The 19,645-nt window shown below is 38.0% G+C and overlaps 1 long non-coding RNA gene across 1 annotated transcript; it reads right to left on the reverse strand.

Annotated features, from left to right (window-relative positions):
* Nucleotides 1–9,765: 9,765 nt before the first annotated feature.
* On the reverse strand, nt 9,766–10,966 carry LOC141405381 (uncharacterized). The gene is made up of 2 exons (XR_012413193.1): nt 10,487–10,966; nt 9,766–10,426 (listed from the first exon to the last, which is right to left on the reverse strand). It is a non-coding gene; the product is annotated as an uncharacterized lncRNA (long non-coding RNA).
* Between the last annotated feature and the right edge of the window lie 8,679 nt (nt 10,967–19,645).

Here is a 19,645-nt window from a genome sequence, read left to right on the forward strand (position 1 = left end):
CCCTAAAGAAGACTACGTACCAAATTTCAGCCATTTTGGTAGGATAATGAAGCTAAAACCTTAAAAATACCGAAAATCGGGAGGTACCGTTCTATGGGGGCTATATGAAGGTGTGGACCGACACCGACAAAATTCTGGGGTAAAGTTTTATACCCCTAAAGAAGACTACGTACCAAATTTCAGCCATTTTGGTATGATAATGAAGCTAAAACCTTAAAAATACCGAAAATCGGGAGGTACCGTTCTATGGGGGCTATATCAAAACGTGGACCGATATATCCCATTTTCAATACCAACCATCCTGCAAGTAATAAAAACTTCTGTACCAAATTTTGACTCTCTATCTTTAAAATTGCGAGCTGTATCTTGATTTCAACAGACAGACAGACGGACGGACGGACAGACGGACATGGTCAAATCGACATAGAATTTTATGCTGATCAATAATATATATACTTTATAGGGTCTCCGACCAATATTTCGATGTGTTACAAACGGAATGACAAATTTAATTATACCCTCCATATGGTGGAGGGTATAAAAAAGAAAAAAAGTGCAAGATTTACCGAAAATCAACTTTTCAAGGTCCAATCGGTCAACGTTGGATATCTGTGTGATATGTGATAAACAACAACAGGCAGGTTTAAATAGTGTTCAATGTTCTATGCTCGAAATCTGCCCAGTATGCAGCCACTTTCCTGACTTTGGGTATTCGACGCGGAACCTCAATTCTGTTACCCGAATCTCAGAGTCGGGTGAAGTTAAAGTTCCCCATATGACCTTATGAACTTCCAAAGTGAGCTATGCAGAACTTGAAATCCAATATTTCCTCGATTTTACCTGGAAGTCCATTTCGATGTCCTGTCATATACAGTGTAGTGTTTGTCAGTGTTGGACACAGAATTAGCACAAAATGATTTCAGTCAGCTAAGAGTTTTGATAGGGCAAATTGAAATATTTTCGTAAACAAAATCCTTTTCTATAATGTATTTAACAGATTTGAAAATAAAAGTTTTGTGAAGACGCCCAAATTATTAAGGGGACCCTAAGATTTTTTAATTTAATTCAATTAATACAAAAATTTAATTATATTAAAGTTAATTCATATTCGAAACGTATTGAACAAATCATTTTTGGAAAGAAAAAATAATTTATCACCCTGGAATCTCAAAATATATCCCAATAGTGACCATTTTTCGTAATGTACTCTTAAACGCCAGAAAGTCGCCAAAACTTTAAAAACAAATGTACAATTGGATCTGAACCGATTACCGAAATTTAAATATAAAGTGCAAAAACTTTTCAAAAAGTGTTTAAGGTCGATGATTCATTCAAGGAAGAGAGCTACTGAAAATATATACCATATATATATATATATATATATATATATATATATATATATATATATATATATATATATATATATATATACTTATCCTTTACTTTTGATAATAGTAAAACTGGCGAAAGTAGTAAAAATCCTACTGTAAGCAACTAAAATGACTGTTGGGTACTATCGATAGCCCGACTATCGTTTTGATCTCTGTCATAAAGCTTTATTTATATCGGACTCCGAAGGTATTATTTTTTAAATATATATCCTAGAAAACACGATTTGTGGTGGAGGTACCGATATAGCCCATCTTCGAACTTAAACTAAGTTTGGGCAAAATATTACGAAAGCCAATTTTGGACCGAATCTGTTAATCCATTCGAGAGTTGTCGTGCGCTCCAGCCAGACAGACAGACGGACATTGCTAAATCAACTCAAAATTGTCTGAAACGGATATCGTACAAACATAATTGGGGTCTGAAACCATTATTTCGATGAGGCACATTTTTGGTCGTATCAAAGTGTAAATACCCTCTTTGGCCTAAAGGCTGCGGGTATAAAAATAGTTCTGTTGTTTTCTAAAGTATTTTCTGGTGACCACAAATTTTTTCTTTATGTGCGGGAATCAACGAATTCACATTATTCATATTATGTGCAAATATCACGTGTTGCGACCATTTAAAGCAGCTTTCCTGGCTACCAATTTAATTTATTTTTAGCTACTGTAGCAAAGTACAATGTAGGAGTACAGACGGAGACGGAACAGGCAGACAAGGGAACCCAAACCGACACTTCAATATGGGAAAACATTTATATACAAATAGCAGAAACCCAACAACAACAGCAGCAACAACAACAACAAACACAACCAGAAACAAAACAGGAAACACAACAACAACATCAGCAACAACAACAAACACAACCCGGCCCTCATCGCAGTTGGTTCTTTGTACCGGGGTCGACGCAGGTTCACACCTGCTCAAGGACTGCAAACTCCCCACCCAGGGGACTCACGTAGGTATAGTCTTCTTTTTCTACCCTTTCCATCCCTTCAACCCTATCCTATCATCATTTTTCTCTCAGCTGAACAGGCTTTGCCGGCGAGTCTGTTCAGTCTGTATGTTGCACCAAGATCACCCGCTAAGGAGGATCGTTCCAATGCGGAGAGTGCCAAAACTGGGTACATCTACGTTGCTCAGGGCTCAGGAAGGCTAGTGACTACACTGATGCTTTCCGCTGCTCTACCTGCATGCAATCAGGTTCAATGACAAATCACACTGCATCCAACATCGCATCACCCAAACCAGAAACCCTCATTCCTCATAAAACTAAACCCGCATGCAACCCAACCCCTAACCCCAAACGCCCACAAAAACCCCAAGTACTAATAATAGTCCTAGGTTAACAAGCATGAGCACAAACACTAATACAGGTACAATAAACACAAATAACACACCCCATACAACAAGCAAGACTGATCCATGCCGCATATGCAGGAAAACTGTCACAAAGACAGCAAAACCTGTTAAATGCTCAATCTGCGGCCATCACATGCACTTAAGATGCTCAGGGCTAAGAAACTCTGGGAACTACACTCCAAACTTTGTTGGCCCTTGCTGTCGCAGGTCCCAACCTCCAAACTATAGCCCCACCCCCTCGCAATCACAACAAACAACCCTAACCTAGCCTCCCCATCCCTGACAAATAACCCCAACACAACAACAACTGCCAAGCCCCACAAAACCAAAATCCTCCAATGGAATTGTAACGGACTGACCCTAAAAATCACAGAAGTCACTGACTACATGGATACGAAAAGAATATTAATCGCAGCGCTTCAAGAAACAAAAATAACCAGCAGAAATACCCTAACAAGGTCATCTGCCTACACTCTCATAAGACAAGACCGTGAAAAAGATGCTGGCGGAGGAATTGCCTTCTTGGTACACGACTCAATAACTTACAGTCCCATCCCCCTCTCAAGTCCTGACCCCCACATAGAAATTCAGGGTATAAAAATTCTTACAGCCGGGAACGAGCTAAACCTCATAAATATATACATCCCTCCGGAGTCAGCATGCCGAACAGGCTTCAAACCCGACATAGTACCCTATCTATCTGGCAGAAACACCATCCTTCTCGGTGACATAAATGCCCACCACGAATTCTGGTTTTCAGAACTAGGCAACGACCAAAGGGAAACCTCATTGCCCAACAGATTGATGACACGAGCTACTGTGTCATAAACGAAGACCACCCTACACGCATTACTGCAACGTGCAGAAGCTCCCCCGACATAACCATCACAAGTCCCGATCTAGCCACAATCACCTCGTGGCATGTAAACATAGCCCTCAATTCGGACCACCTCCCCATAACCATAAATGTCTCCGAAGAATCAGAGTTCTCTTCGTCAGAAGAACGAATTTTCACAAATTTTGAAAAGGCCGATTGGGACCTTTTCACGTCAACCACAGAAAACGAGTTCACGAACACCTCTCTACCAAACACAACACCCGCTTGTGAAAAAATTTTCAGAACCATCAATTTAAACGCATGCAAGAGGTGTATTCCCTCGGGTCGCATCCCCAACATCAGGCCAAACTTCCCCACTGAAGCCACAAGACTAGCCAATCAAAGAGATGATATCAGAGCAACTGATCCATCTGATCAGAGAATACCTACTCTGAACAAAGAAATTGATAGGCTCGTAGCAAACCACAAAAGGGACAAATGGAGAAAGCACTTGGAAGAATCCGACTTGGACACCAAAAGACTATGGTCTACCATAAAAAACCTCTCCAATCCAAGAAGAAACGACAAAGTAGCAGTTAGTTTTGACGGCAACAATCCCAAAAGCCATGGGAAAACCGCCTCCTCCTTTGTAGAACACCTCAAAGACAGAAACAACACGCGCAGGAAGTTGAAACGCCACTTCCAGTCCTTAAAGCCAGACACGCCACCCACCCAAATAACCGAAGTAGACGTTGCTAACGCCATCAAAACCGCCAAAAGCTCGACGGCCATCGGTCCGGACGGTCTGGCAACCAAAATGCTAAAACACATTGGTCCCAAAGGCATTTCTTTCCTAGCCCACACCTTCAATATCTGCATAAACTCCCTTGAGATACCAGATATGTGGAAAATAGGCAAAATTATCCCCATCCCCAAACCGGGGAAGCCCCCACATTTAGGATCGTCATACAGACCAATCACCCTGCTATCTCCGGTGATAAAAATCCTGGAAGCCATACTTCTCCCAAGCTTCTCCCAACACCTCCAACTTGCAGAACACCAACATGGTTTCCGTGCGGGAAGGAGCACGACAACAGCCCTCTGCGAAATAACAGCATCCATAGCTGAGTCGCTCAACAGCAAAAGACCTCACAAGAGAACAGTACTTGCAGCCCTGGACCTGTCTAAGGCCTTTGATACAGTTTGCCACTCCACACTCCTAAATGACATCAAAGAGACAACTCTACCTAACTCTTTGAAGAGATGGATGGCAAACTACTTGGCCGGACGACAGTCCTACGTCGAGTTCAGAGGAACAAAGTCCAAACATCGACGCAACAAACAAGGGGTCCCTCAAGGAGGAGTACTATCACCACTACTCTTCAATTTCTACGTGGCGAAAGCACCAACCCCACCTCCAAACATCAGTCTCATATCCTATGTAGACGACTGCAGTGTACTATCGTCTAACAGGAAAATCCCCACCATAGAAAATCGACTGAATGAGTATCTCCCCCTACTCTCAAACTTCTTTGAAAGTCGTAATCTAAAACTTTCATCTCCCAAATCCTCCGCGACGTTGTTCACAACCTGGACAAAAGAGGTAAATACAACATTAAATATAAACATCAACGGCAACACCATACCCACTGTCAAATACACCAAAATCCTAGGAGTCACCTTCGACAATACTTTCCAGTTCAGTAAACACTCTGAACTAACGGCAAAAAAGGTAGGTGGCAGAAACAAAGTCCTCAAAGCCCTAACTGGAAGCACATGGGGTAAAGAAAAAAAACCATCGTAACAACCTATAAAGCCATAGCCCGGCCACTACTTGACTACGCGGCCCCAGTCTGGACCCCAATATTAGTGACACTCAGTGGGACAACCTCCAAATAACGCAAAACACTGCCCTCAGACTGGCAACGGGATGTCACTCTAAACACCCGAAGACCATCTGCATCATGAATGCAAAATGCTGAATGTCAAAAGACATTCAAAACTCCTCACTAAACAACATCAAATGAAGTGCCTGCCTCAGACCACCCAAATCACCTCACGTTCATAAATCCCCCCTCTGAGAGGGACACACCAATCAGATGGGACTTCAGGAGGGACAAGCACACCCTTCCCCCACTGAACACACCCAATGAGGCAGAAATTAAACGAGCAATAAACCTAGCTCACACAAACGCTGTGGAAGAAGCTACTGATGCATACACCTATAGTGTCGTCTTAGGTGGCAGACCCCCTCCAATCAGCGAGGAGGAAACTAAGCTACCATGAGAGACCAGATGCATTCTAGCCCAGCTCAGGACTGGACTATCGAGGTATCTAAATAGTTATCTATGCCTCCTAAACCCTGAAATACAAAACGAGTGCCCAGATCGTGGACAGTCTCCGCACATCACTACGCATCTTTTCATGTGCCCACAAACACCCACAACACTAACACCTGAATCGCTCTGGACGCATCCAATCCAAGCAGCAATATTCCTTGGATTGGATGTGGATATGTAAAATGTCTTATTTTTAATTCATTGTCTTTCTCTCTCTCTCTCTCTCTCTCTCTCTCTCTTTATTTTCTTTCTTCCCTCAAACATACGTGGAAAACCTGCAGGGGCTACAACAACAAACACAACCAGAAATAACACAGGAGACACAACAACAAACACAACCAGAAATAACACGGGAGACACAACAACAGCAGCAACAACAACAACAAACACAACCAGAAACACCGATATATATGGAAACCGATGCATTCGAACCGACTGCATCGACCGGACCGACTGCATTGGCCGAACCGACTGCATCGACCGGACCGACTGCATCGGCCAGGGTATTCATTAGGCCAATTGGAAACCTGAAGTATTCCTGTAATATATGCCAAAGGAATTACAGCAATAAATCCAACGCCAAAAGGCATGTAGCGTCTATGCATGCTGCAGAAACAACAGCAGCAACAACATCCGGAATACCCACATGCCCCACATGTGGTAAATCTTTTAATAGCGAGGGTGAATTAAAGAGGCATGTCAGAAGTCATGTGACTCCATTTGGATGTAGACGATGCCCACAAAGATTTAAAACTTCAATACAGTAAGTATGAGTATGTATTTATTTTTTCATATTATTTATTATTATCATATATTATATTATATTTGCAACATGTACAAGATCACAACAGTAATAATAATAATAATTCTCTGTTCAAGGATATGGAATTTAATCCTCCATAAATTTATATTATTAACAAAAGTATAAATATTGTTATCATGGTACAATAATTCATAGGTAGGCCAGGTATGAGAATCGCCAAAAAAATACAACCCTGTCGCTAAGGCGTAAAACGTCAAAATTGTTTTGATGAATGATAACGGATGAGTAAACAAAGAAGAAGAAGAACGAAATGTTGAAATGAAAACAAAACAGAGTTGAATTTTTTGATCAATAATAAATATCAACTCTGCATGTCAACACGGTTTTGACAGATTAAGCCATAACAAAAAAAATTGTAATCAGCTGTTAGCTGTGGCCTACCCATGGCAGAATAAGAAGGTAATCTCATTTGAAAAAACCGTCCTTGAGATGTCAAATACAACCATGCATTGAAACCATATACATAATTGTTGTTTTTGTATTTGTATGTAAATGACAACAAGACTATTTGTTTACGTTTTATTTATTTAATGAATTGAATAAATACATTGTAATCATTGTAATTATTGTGGTTATTATTCGGAAGATTTGTGTTAAGTTTTCATTTTCGACATTTTATTGGCTAATGGAGGACGTTTCGGTGGCTGCAAAATAAAATATTTTCATAGGTTTGGAAGGAATTGGCAAGAAAAATGGTAAGCAGCAAGCCCAAAAGAAGCAGAATTGTGTGAAAATTAGATAAATGTAAAAGCTGACGTACATTTCGTTTTTCAGGTTTTGGGTCCTCACGACACGAAAGTAAATTGTGGACTACAACGCTAAAAAAATTGTCATGTTGTTATTCTTGTTATTGCAGAGTTCAGCCAACGCAAGAAAGACCGTGCTGTCGGTGCTTAACGCTCTGGTCAGGGTGCTTTCCGTAACATCTTCCGCGGTGGTCGCATGTTCGCTCCTATTAAGGCTTTCCAACCAATGTCAAGCAACTAACGCCGCCACGCTTAAGTCTCTGCCACCGCTGCTTCTGGCGTCCCAGCCCTTGTCCAATCTAAGGATCACATCATTAATGACGTTTTCGAATTCCCATTGGTCGTTTCTGATGAAGTACAAACGTTGCAAAATACCAAGCTAGGTGTGGTCTTCCTCAGATGTATGAACATCTGCGTTGACATCCAAAACGTGTACAAATCCTAACGCTTCTGTGCTGACTGTGGAACAATGCCCTACCGTCGTCGCATTGCCCGCCGTGGAACCTTAATCGTATACTATAAGGACGAATATTGGCGTCGCACATTCCGTAACATGCCCGGCATTGAGACCACGAGGGTTGACAAGCGATACTTGTTGAAATTGGCTCCTGGTGGCCATGTTGGTCGTTTTGTCATCTGAGACGAATCTGCATTCGCTCGCCTTAACGAAGCGATACAACCTTCCTCAACAAGATGGCTAACACTTGTTTGTCTCGTCTTAATAAACTGAAGAAATCAGAAAGTTTGTCAAGATCTCAAGGAGAGTAACATTGCATTGGCTAAGAACCACTTTTCTGTTGTTACCACCAGGCTTATTATCCGTTATTATTCTTATTACTAATATGTAACGAAAAAACCTTGTTTGTAATATAGTCTTCTCCTTTTTCATTAGAAGCGAGCTGCTAAAAACTGTTTCCTAATAAAAAATAATAAATAGCATTTTATGCGTTTGTGGGGAAGGTCTCATAAAAACGGTGGGCCTTACTTTACCATTGACAGACTTTATCTTTAGAACTTTAGTACGAGAGATGTATGAAAATGTGGCCCTAACTATTGTGTCATTTCGTGATCCATATATCAGAAGGTGTTGCTTTCCCCAGCAAAAATAATGTAGCCATGATTACTTTCCAATTCTTTTATTATTAAACATCGATCGATAATACATATCATCTACTTATGGTATTTCCGGTGTTAAATAGGACAAATACATACAAACTGTCCGTTTGAGTCGCGTCAAGCGTTGAAAACAACAACCACATGAAAACTCCAAAATAAGACTTGCCATAACTTAGGTTTTTTTCATGTGGTTGTTGTTTTTATCAGCGGCTCAAACGGACCGATTGTATTTAGCCCCTAACAAGTGATGTAGCAATGATTACAATAACTACGCGCATTTAAATTTTCGACTTGTCCATCTTGCAACTGGATGTAATGTAGGGAGTCATTTATCTCAGTTGTTATCGTGCCAAAGAGCCATTTTAGTTTGGCACCGTAGGCTTTATTGAGCTTTTGGGTGATTATATCAGGAAGCAAAAACTCGCGCATTTTTGAGAGAAATATTACCATGTGCAAATGTTGGAATGTCAGTCACTCCTTTCATTTATTCACATTTTAAAGCTTTTGTACCAATATGTCTGGTATCGTGGCCTTGACCAATAAACACATTATTTCGCTGTAAACAGGGACAAGGACTGCGTCAATATGCCCATATTCAAACGTGATCTCTGCCTGGAAGAAATATAACGATGTGCAAAATAGTATACTCGAAATTGATCAAAGTTTGGACAAAATATTACGAGGACCAAAATGTGGACCACATCGGCTGATCCGTTGAAAGTCATCCTCCAGCCGGACGGACGTACAGGGTTAAATAGACTCCAAATTGGTTGAAAATTGTAAATTTATAAATTTTAAATTAACATTTTTTGGAATTTAAAACGTAAATACAACTGACATATGTATATTTTAACATATACATACAAAGTTTGTCAAAATAATTTTGTCAATGAAGGGACGGCAGAGCGAATACAACTCTGTGAGCTCTGAGCGTGAGGTTACCTTGTATCATTGTATCATGGGCCTACCTAAGAATTATTGTACCATGATTGAAAGTCCCAATTTACATTGGGCGAGTTTACTTGCGGCAATTGTCATTTTGTAGGAGAGAGAGGTGAGGCATATGGTAACCCTTTGCCTCTCAGCACCCTCTCTCACCTACAAACTGACAATTGCCGCAAGTAAGCTCGCCCAATGTAAATTGGGACTTATATTAAAAAAGAAAAACAACTATTTTTGATAAAACATGAATTATTAATTTTCAATTTTAATTTTAATGCCCAGCTGCCACAATTTCATGACTTAAATATAGTAGCTTAAAAATATGCAAACAAAATACTGTGCATAATTAAGATTAAAAAAAGACTTCTAAATTGACTTTTAAATTGTAAATTGTAAACCTCCTTAGTCGATGGTCAGACTAGCACGATTTCAACATGGCGACGTCAAGTTTATAGGCGAGGGGTATGAAGTAGTGAAACCCATGTACATGGTTTTCTGTGTTTGTTGTGTTGCCTCTTCTTGTTGTTCGTTGCAAGATTTTTTCTTCCATTTTCTTTCATTTTTATTTTCTCAAGCAAACGTTAAGAACAAAGCAAACATAAAAAGATTTAATAAAAACATTAAATTAATGAAATAGTGAAAATTTAACTATGTATTAATATTAATTTAATTATAAATGTTAATTATTTTGTGCTGTTTTTAGTTTATTTATGTTTGTTTGTTGCGAGGCCCTCTAAAAGCCAAGTCCGGTCCTGGACAGCAAAAAAAATTTTTGCGTGGAGGGTTTCTTAGGGGAGACCATTTTGCCTTCGTGGCGGTCTCAAAACCACGGCCAAATTAAATTATTCCTAGCTTCCGATTTTGCCAGTAAAGATGAGGAAGCTAGAAAGAGCTAAAAGTTAGTAAAATATTAGTGTTTTTGTTTTTTTTGTAGGCACTTGCTGTGGGTAACCTTATTTTTGTTTCTTGTGGTTAGCCATGCCTTGTTAGTAGGGTTAGGTGTTGTTGGTGGGGCAAATTTTTGTTGCCTGTTGTGTATGTTATCTGGGGGTGGAAATTTTTTTGTGTTCCACCCATTCAATTCGTTGTGGCACAGAATTTGTCTTTTTTGGGGTTATGCCAATCGTTGGGGTGCCGCTGGTTGTTGTATAGCTATACACCCTTGATGCCTGGGTATGGTGGCCAGGATTGAATTTTTCAGCAAACAAAATCCACATGTGAAGGAGTACATAAGCTGTCCAAACTCCATCAGTGAACACGTTCACTGAGATTTTGGGTACTTTCCTGCACTCCATCACATGTGGAATACCTGAAAAGAAAAAGAAAATCTGGTTAGTAAATGTAAATCAATTATTTTTTTTGTAAAATCAATTTTTTTCTCGACAATGAACGATATACCACCAAATGAAAAAACAAACAATGAAAAATGTCAGATGTGTTAGACGTCAATTGGCTATGAATGTCATGCACGTAGGTGCGATAGCATGGATAGGGGTTGCCAGCCATATATGCGGCCAATTAGGGATACTGTATTACCGGTACAGTGTGTTCTCTTAAATGGCAGTTTAGAGAAATTAGATTCTCATTTTTTTGAGTGAAACCTAATTTAAAAATGGCAGTAGAAAGGGACACTTTATGCAAATTTAGAGCAGGATAAAGGGTGTTGTATTGGTGTCCGTCTGCAAAATGTCCATCAGTGGAAAGTTACATCTGCGCACTGAAAAGTCTATAAAAGAGAGTAGCCCTTAAAGAGAGGTTAGTAGTTTTAATGTGGCGTTGAACATAAAACCTTTTAATTGCAGTCAATAGTGAAGTTCTATGAGTTAAAAGATAATTGAAAAAGTATATAACATCTATAAGAAACAATAAAGTGAACATATAAAGATTAAAAGGTAGAGAACAATGTGTGTATTAAAGTTGAAAAAAGTGTTAATTATATACTTAAAATTAGGAAAAGGTGGTGTTTTGTTTATGGAAGAGAGCTTTGGTCAGCAGTCTGTATCCGTAACTTAATAGGAATTCTGGCGAAAGTTAAAAGGTAATAGGAAATCAATATAAATTTGTAAAAAAAGCCAAATATTTATTTGGAATACATTTTTGATAGGCAAGCCAAATTGTATGGACATGTTTACCGGCTCAAAAATTTGTACAAGTGGTATCTAGTGGACATTGGTAAAACTAAAACCATCCTGGACAACACCCCACTTGGTATAAGGTAGGAAGTTATATTTCCCTATATTAAAAACATCGGCTGAGCGCCACCTATGAGCCAAGATTATTTCCAAGTTCAACGCCACAGAATTGTTATACCTGTTATACATTATCCAAGACACGAAATAGTGTCCACAGCTAGCTGTTCTAATTTTACTGTGAGTGAAATTCCAATACGCGCACCTGGCAAGATCATTGAAATTAGAAAGCAGATTTGTTTGATTTATGAAAATTTGAGGTCAAAGAGCAAGAAAACTGGCCTTGAGACACATTGATGTGAATAATCATTGGAGATCAAACCAAAAGAAATAAATTGACAACCTATAAGGACAATTGAGTCAAAAAACCAAGCAGATTACATGCAAATAGAAAATTTCCCTTGACATATCCATTTTTTTATGTTTTTATTTTCTTCTTATAGTTATTATTATTAGTGTATTATTTAATATATTTCTTCTGTTTATTTAAGATTGACGTAGTAATATTTATATTTAGTTTTAATTATATTTTTTTTATATTTTTAAACCTTTGTTTCAGCATTCCCAAAGTTTAGTTTTATTTTTGAAAATTTGTTCCCCATCGATTCCTTCATAAAAGAGCTCTTTGTTGAGGACATTAGGGTGGGTTTGAATGTTTGAAATTATTGATATTTAAGACCACGGTCATAGTGGATTCCGATTATTATCACTTTGCGAGTGTTGATTTATTTTTTTTTATGTTAATGTTCAGTGTAATGAAACGATAAAATAGGCCCATTAGGGTACATGTTTATTGGTCAACAGACCTTTCGCTTTTTGTATTGAATTGGTAAATAACCGCCAAAAATTTAAAAATTCCTAATTAGGGGTATATTTAAAACTACAAAAATTTGCCTTTTTATCATTTCTATTTTTATTATCTATTTATCTTTGTTAAATTGAAGAAAAGAAAATTTGTTATTAATAGTATTCATATGTTTAATGTTGGTATATTTGTTTAATTATATGTTAGGATTAAAATTACAATAAATATGGTTTGATTTTTTTTTATAAAGAATTTAAAAGATGATGTGTTAGATATTTCGATAGAGGACTAAAGGACGAGGTAAGTGGTGTGATGTGGGCGGTGTGTGGGGTCACTAAGTGGAACAGAAGGAGGTAGTGATCATGGTTGGGTGGGCAGTGTATGGGTCACAGTTGGGGGTAATATAGGGGGTGATGCATCTTGGTGTTAATTCAGTGTCAGTATGTGTAGTTTTCCTTTGTTTGATTGGTACATGTCAGGAGTAGGGGCAATGGGTTGGGACCACACCCAGAGAGGCGACCAAACTAGCCGGTGCCCCTAAGGATAAGGACCCCCTACCAAAGCGCATGTAACAATATGGCGCCCAAAAATAATGTTAACCAGATATAAAATCGGTTGTTATGTCGGAGTGTATGTCACCAAAACACTCGGCAAGAGCCCATTAAAGAAAATGAAATAGCCCAAAGTCTCCTACTCGAGTTTCAGTGTCCACAGTGTTCTCGCTTCATAGCCAGTCTGGACATGAGCCAGACTGTTGTATGGAGTGAAACATATTGGAATACTGGGGCGAAAGTGGGGAATGACTATATTCAAAACAGGAAAGGATTTGGCCTACCGTGGGAGAAAGTACACCGGGGTAGTTGCAAATCATTTTCTGGGAAAAAAAAAAATTTGAATGTTAGTGTTAGTGTATTTGTTTTGTGAGCCTGTTCAAACGTTAGATAGCCGTCCTAGAAATATGTTAGGATATGTTGTATCTGTCCATGTTGAATAGTTAAGGATGTACTCGTAACAACGATGCATCGTGTCACATCGCAAATTATGAGTTTTGTTAGTGATTATGTTTAATGTTGTCTTATGCATCACCGTCCAGATAGACCCCTTGAAAGGCCAAGAAAAACCGCACATATCACATCTCGTCCAGAAGTCCTCGCTAATAATGAAAAAGTGAACTTTAGTGAATAATAATTACATATATTAAAATAGTAAATAGTTTTTTTTGAATTACTAGTAGGGAAGTTCAAATTGTAACCGTTGTGTTGGGGATGCATCTATCAACGCGTTCCAAAACGAAAGATCTGAATAGAAAAAGAGATAGACCTGAAACATTTGATTTAAATAGATCCTTACTAATTGAAAATAAGAAAAAGAAAGACGATATTAACCAGGAAATGGCAGAAGGTAACGCAAATAACCCGGGTCAATTTAGGGATTTGTCAGCGACCATCAACGTTGGCTCTCCAGTTACTAACTCGTTAGGGCCAGTCTTTTTGCATGGGGCACCAGAAGGTGGTCCTCAGGAAAATGAAGCCACCGCACAGGGAACTTTTGTAGGTCAGCGAATCTTGGAGAATCAAATGCAAAATCTGAAATCAGAAATGGATGAGATAAAGAAAACATTAATCAATTTGACCAAGGCGATAAATGAAGGGAATGGAAATGGTGTAAGTCGTAATCAGGGACCTGAAAGGCCAGAAATGTTTACTAATAGTGCAGAAAATGTAGCTTCTACTAGCAGACTGGTGACTCATCAACTAAATCTAATTTCAAACCAATTGACAGGACAGGTTCCAAACTTAAATAGCGACCCCACATCCTTAGCTCCTATCAACGGGACAATGGGAGTAACTTCTAACAGGGAAGATGCAAACCCACAGCCCAATTCCACTTCTAACCACTTGGCAAGGCATGGTCCGGTACAAAACAATAATCCGACACGATTTGACCCCAATTTTGGTATAAGAATCAACAAGCTAGGACTCCATTTCGACGGTAGCTCGTCAGGACTCTCAGTCGAAGAGTTCGTGTATCGTGTAGAGTACTTCCAACGCCAATACAATATCCCGTGGACTGAAATGATACGCGACTTTCACATTATGCTTACTGGAAGAGCTGCGTCGTGGTATTGGCTATTTGAGAAAACTAATAAATTCCATGATTGGGATGAACTCAAACATAGTTTATTGAGCCAATACCAATCCTCAAAAACCAATGTGGAGCTTATAACGGAATTGGCCCAAAGGAGACAACAGCCCAGTGAGTCAATTGATACGTATTTTCATGTCATGGGTCAGATGAGGGCGAAGTTGGTTCAACCACTGTCAGAGTTTGACATGATAAAAATAATGAAGAGAAATATTAGGGAAAACGTAAGTCGAATTGTTTACCCTATACAGGTCTCTTCAGTGGAACAACTTCGTGTGGAATGCAACGAAGCTGAAAAAAATTTTCTTCGACGAGAAAATAGAGCTTACATTCCACCACCATCTCGACCGATGAGACAGGCGAATGAAATAGAGATTGACGGGAGTTATTACCAAGAAGAGACTTACCAGAATAAAGAGGGGTTTGAAGAGATTGCTGCCCTACAAGCAGGGAGACAACGAAACCTAAATATAAGTTGTTGGAATTGCCAAAAATCTGGCCATACTTTCCGCGAATGCGAAGCAACAACCAGGGCATTATTTTGCTATAAATGCGGTAAGCCTGGAATCAAAACCCCGCAATGCGACATATGCCAACAGGGAAACCGGAACAGGGGCGTGGACACGACGGGGGGGCCACGTCCAACTGCAAACCCCTAAAGGTTATTCAGAATGTTCAATATCGTCCAGTTACAAACCAGAGATCTATATTAGACCATATTTCTAAAGCTAATAACGGGTCATATGAACCCAATATGAGACATTATGTCCCACTTGAAATGCGAAAAGAAAATTATGATAAAGTCAGAGCAAGGATAATGGGAGATAGTCAAGTCCCAAAAGAAAATGATTCCAAAATCAAGAAAATGCGCCAAAAATTCAAGAACAAGCATAATGAGATGAGATTGGTCATAGAGTCAGTAAAGCAATTTGGTACTAATTCTGACCCACGTTTATTTGCCGAGGTAGAAGTTCAAGGTGTAAAAATCAGGGGCCTATTAGATACAGGGGCCTCAATTAGTATCATTGGAAAAGGTTGTAGGGAATTTATAGAATCCATAGATGTCGCTATTAAACCTCTATTCACCAACGTCAAAACTGCCTCTGGCCAGCAACATAGAATAATTGGAAAAGTTAAATTAGATATAAAAAATAATGATAAAATCAGAACCTTGGATTTCTTCCTTTGTCCTGACCTTGAACGAGAATTGTATTTGGGCATAGATTTTTGGAAATCATATAATTTGGTACCCAAAGATCTGGAGGTAAATGAAATTAATATAGAAAAAGTGCAAAAGGATATTTTAGAAGATGAAGCATATAAACTTAATCCCCACAATTTGTCACCCCTACAACAGCGCATGTAACATGTTTTGTTTTTATTGGTATGAGAAACACAACAAACGCGAATGGTAAAATAAAGAGGACACGAAAAAATCTGAAATTTCACGTTAACGTGTGTGGACACTAACGAAACTTGAAAAGAAATTTTAACGAAATTGGTTTCAAGAAACCTTGCTAGTCTGACCATCGACTTACGGAAACTTTTCTTTTTAATTTAAAATAAATGAATTAAAACTACTCAAGCTTATTAGAACATCCTCCTTCAATTGTGTTTTTCTATCGAAATTTTGGACTCCTTCTTCAACAGTGCACGTTGAGGTTTTAGCATTGAAACACCTTTAAACTGGACCACCTCACCTCGGTGTATGATTTGGCTAAGAATGAAACAGCCACAGCAGCTGGGGTCACCATTCTTGTTCCATGGCATTTAAGGCAGTAATATGCACATGTTTGGGTGGTTAAAAATAGGAGAGTTAGATCGTCTTTTTCATTTTGGCGTTCCTAATGAGATATTTTTGGGAGATAAGTAGGGGGAATATATCGAATATCCTTTAAAAACATTTACATGAGCTACCAATGGTGACAATTTCAGAAATATGACAATACATGATGGGGGCTAATACTATTTTAAATATTCCCGCCAAATGACAGCAATGTGGCGACAAAGTTGTTTCTATTGAAAACAACAAACATAAATTCTTAATACATAACAAAAGTACAAAAAGTTTCTTTCTACTTACTTGGCTGCAACAGCGGGATCTATAAAATTAACAAATCCAAGTTTCTATGGCGCCGGATGGATGCCCTTGTTGTGCTTTCGATCATTTAGCAGACGCACATTTTTAATTTCTCCAAAAGTCTTAAAGTAATCAAGGGTTTGGCGCTCAGTCGTCTTGGAAGGAATGTTATAAACAAACAGATTGTACACCAACACATTGTCCTCGGTGAACGCCTTTCCGTTGATAATAGAGTAATTGGGTCTATCTGTAAAATGTGAACATTTGCCACATTTTTTTAATTTGTGAGATGTGATTTGATTCGTGATTTTTGCGCTGCAAAATAATGCTGCTTTTTCCTGTCGCTATGTATCTTCTTCCATGTTTCTTTCGCGACTGCTGTCTACTGTTGCTTGCTTCTTTGCCTAATTAATTTATTCATCAAGACCTTGGTACAATAAGAAAGGTAGATGCATCGGCGAATTGCTACAACAAAGCAACTTTTTTTGTAATGTAAACTGTCAAAATTTTCGCCAAATGGTCTCCTGTTGTCTCTTTTTATCGCTTGTGTTTGTCTATAAAGTGTAGACATGCTATCTCTTACTTACCGAATCATATGGTTTTTTGTTTTGATTTTTCATGGCGAATTCATAGTTTTTTGACGTTTTAGATTCGATCAGCTGGGCTGAGGCATCTACCTTTCTAATTGTACCATGATCAAGACCTTTTTACTTACCCATTATTGTTCGGTCTGTTCCAGAACTGCAAGAATCTACTACAGTCGGACCTCGATTATCCGTGATGGTCGGGACCGGAGGCATTACGGATAATCGATTTTCCCGGATAATGGAGGCAATGATTTTATGCAGTTTTTGAACATATTTTTAAGTAAAAATGGCATAATATTGTACAATAATATGTAAATCTGCAATTTTTATTTAAATTGTTACGGTAATCCACCAAATTTTAGAAGGATACATAATATCATCATCATCAGATTCATCTGAATTGACTTTGTCCCATGGTTTTTGTGATACCATAAATACACAAATTGTGTAATACGGGAGAATTTCCAGTTTTCGTTTGTTTACCATTTGTTTGCTTAATTAAATTAATTGGAAAGTGTGTTTTTACTCCCGGGTAATGAAGTTTATAACGAAAAATAGAAGAAATGGTAAAAAGTCCAACAGTTCTTTTCTATCACGGATAATGGAGGTTCCCGGATAATCGATTCACGGATAATCGAGGTTCAACTGTATTTTTTACTATTTTCTTCGATAACATAAAGGAAAAATTGTTATCGTAGTAAAAAATAGTAGCTTCTTGCAGGTTCTGGAACAGAGCAGTTATTTCCTTTCCAAGCAGAGGCGTCAGAGCGGCAGCTGGGTCAAATAAAACTGATTATTTACTTAACTTTTTCATTTACATTAAACATTATCATTTAAGGGCTGTTTACACCATCTATCAATGTCGTATGAGATGTCAAATTTTCTACCAGCGAATGTTGTACACATATGGTCTGTTCCTTTACTTTTGAAAATGGTAAAACTGTCAAAAGTAGCAAAAGTTGTAATCTGCTTCCATATGAATTGTATGGTGTCTGAAGTAAAGGAACGCTTTTCGAGTAAAAAGTTGTAAAACTTGAAGATTCTTGCACGTAAAGGAACAGGGCTATAGTGTGACCACTATGAAAATTTTCATCTATCAAAATGATTTGGCAACTCATATGTAAATTTTTCATTTAGGGGGCGCTCTATTTGATACGGCATTCTCGTATGTAAACATAAATTAATCAGCTGTTTTCTGGCATTCTCAAAAAAAATGAAAAACATAATCTTTTAAAAAAGAAAATGGAGAGTTATGTATATTTAAATATTTAGAAAAGTAAATAAATGTTGTTTATAATGTTATTTTCAGATCGATTGGTCGAAAGAAGCAGTATTGGAAATGATTGCTTTGTGCCAAAAACATGAATGCCTCTATAACGCCAAAAGCCTATTATACCACATTAACAAAATTAAAATTTGCGCAAATTTGCAACTCAACAATAAATGTAAACAATGACAAAAACAGCTGTTTTTATATTTATAGGTTATGTCATACGAAAATAACACTTGTAGGCATGGTAGAACAAGAAAAGGTAGCAGCAATACCCAGCTGACTGAACTGGGTTGTAGTGTTAGTGTCAAATTCCATTCGACATTTTATGTATTTATTTCTATGTTCAATGTATATTAGGGATATATATTTTTGAAGAACAAATTTATTCATCAGAAAAAAAACTATTTCATATAAAGACGGCTTCATATCATTGACATGTAACCTCCTCCAGGTCCGAACGACATGCCGCACACTAAAACACCGCTTATAGAGGCGGTACAATATTTGTTAATATGTGTGGTATTTTGTTAAACTTGAAAAGAATAAAGCCCTAATAAACATGTGCTTTTTTGTTTTCAAAAGCAAATGATTGAAACATCTTCTCTTTTTCAATGAATTACCAGCGACCCGAAACATTTTTGCAAGTATTCTACTTTCTGCGAGAAATTATGCATTTAGTGGAATGATATGGAAACATTCAAATTGAAAATCTAACGAGTTTTCATTCATGTTTTCCAAAATATTCAATCAAATGTGAAAAATTATTAGTTTTTTAAATTCCAATAATTTATAGACATTTCCTTGTTTTGTTTACATTTACGTTGACACTAAGGTTTACAAACAAAAACAAATTCCTTTGTGGTTGTTGTTCGAGTTGTATTTGTTGTAGTATTAACTTTACCTTGTATTTGTTCTACCATGACTTGTAGGTATGAACGCACAAATTGAATGTTGTATGTATGACGTCAATTTTGACAAACATAGAGAATGTCGAATGGCTGAAAGAAATGACAGCTCATATGACATTGATAG

The sequence above is a fragment of the Musca autumnalis genome, unplaced genomic scaffold (genome assembly GCF_047663935.1).
Source record: "Musca autumnalis isolate F117 unplaced genomic scaffold, ASM4766393v1 scaffold_5, whole genome shotgun sequence".
NCBI lineage: Eukaryota > Metazoa > Arthropoda > Insecta > Diptera > Muscidae > Musca > Musca autumnalis.